Raw genomic sequence first — 1265 nt, forward strand, 5'->3', positions numbered from 1 at the left:
TTTTCTGTATTTCTTGGGAGAGTACTAGGAGGAGTTTCAGTGACTCTTTTACTCAGCTCTTCTGTATTGGCCACACCAAATTTCTTATGGAGGACCTTGTTTCATTCATGAAACTTAGAGTGGCCTTAGATAGATCAGAGACTATATTTGCTAAGCTAGATAAATTCTGCTCAGAATTCTGTCTGTTGCTGAGTGGATGATGTGAAAGGCTTGCTATTGCTAAACCTGTTTCTTCCACCATGATTAAAGCCTTGTTGAGGCTTTTGTTGATCCTTCCGTGAGAAATTTGGATGTTTTCTCCATGAGGGATTATAGGTATTTCCATAGGGTTCACCCATGTAAATCACCTCTGCTATTGCAGGGTTCTCAGGATCATAAGTTTCATCTTCAGAAGATGCCTCTTTAGTACTGTTGGATACAGCTTGCAATCCATTCAGACTCTGAGAAATCATATTGACTTGCTGAGTCAATATTTTATTCTGAGAAATCATGTTGACTCCCTTTCTTTGAAGCGTCCCATTACTCACAGGATTCCTTTCAGAAGTGTACATGAACTGGTTATTTGCAACCATGTCAATGAGTTCCTGAGCTTCTGCAGGCATTTTCTTTAGGTGAATAGACCCACCTGCAGAATGGTCCAATGACATCTTTGATAATTCAGACAGACCATCATAGAATATATCCAGGATGGTCCATTCTGAAAGCATGTCAGAAGGACACTTTTTGGTCAGTTGCTTGTATCTCTCCCAAGCTTCATAGAGGGATTCACCTTCTTTATGTTTGAAGGTTTGAACATCCACTCTAAGCTTGCTAAGCTTTTGAGGAGGAAAGAACTTGGCTAAGAAAGCGGTGACCAACTTATCCCAAGAGTTCAGGCTATCTTTAGGTTGAGAGTCCAACCATATTCTAGCTCTGTCTCTTACAGCAAACGGGAAAAGCATAAGCCTGTAGACCTCGGGATCAACCCCATTGCTCTTAACAGTCTCATAGATTTGCAAGAATTCAGTTAAGAACTGAAAAGGATCTTCTGGTGGAAGTCCATGAATCTTGCAATTCTGATGCATAAGAGAAACTAATTAAGGCTTTAGCTCAAAATTGTTTGCTCTAATGGCAGGGATTGAGATGCTTCTTCCATGTAAATTGGAATTTGGTGCAGTAAAGTCACCAAGCATCTTCCTTGGATTGTTATTATTTTCGGCCATGTCTCCTTCTTTTTCGAAAATTTCTGTCGGATTTTCTCCAGAGAGTTGTGCTTTAGCTTCCCT

The 1265-nt window shown here is 40.2% G+C and overlaps 1 non-coding gene across 1 annotated transcript; it reads left to right on the forward strand.

The window, feature by feature from the left end:
- Positions 1–701: 701 nt before the first annotated feature.
- LOC112773869 (small nucleolar RNA R71) lies at positions 702–809 on the forward strand. The gene has a single exon (XR_003188394.1). It is a non-coding gene; the product is annotated as a small nucleolar RNA R71 (small nucleolar RNA).
- Positions 810–1265: the final 456 nt, after the last annotated feature.

This window comes from Arachis hypogaea, chromosome 18 (assembly GCF_003086295.3).
Source record: "Arachis hypogaea cultivar Tifrunner chromosome 18, arahy.Tifrunner.gnm2.J5K5, whole genome shotgun sequence".
In the NCBI taxonomy this organism is placed as follows: domain Eukaryota; kingdom Viridiplantae; phylum Streptophyta; class Magnoliopsida; order Fabales; family Fabaceae; genus Arachis; species Arachis hypogaea.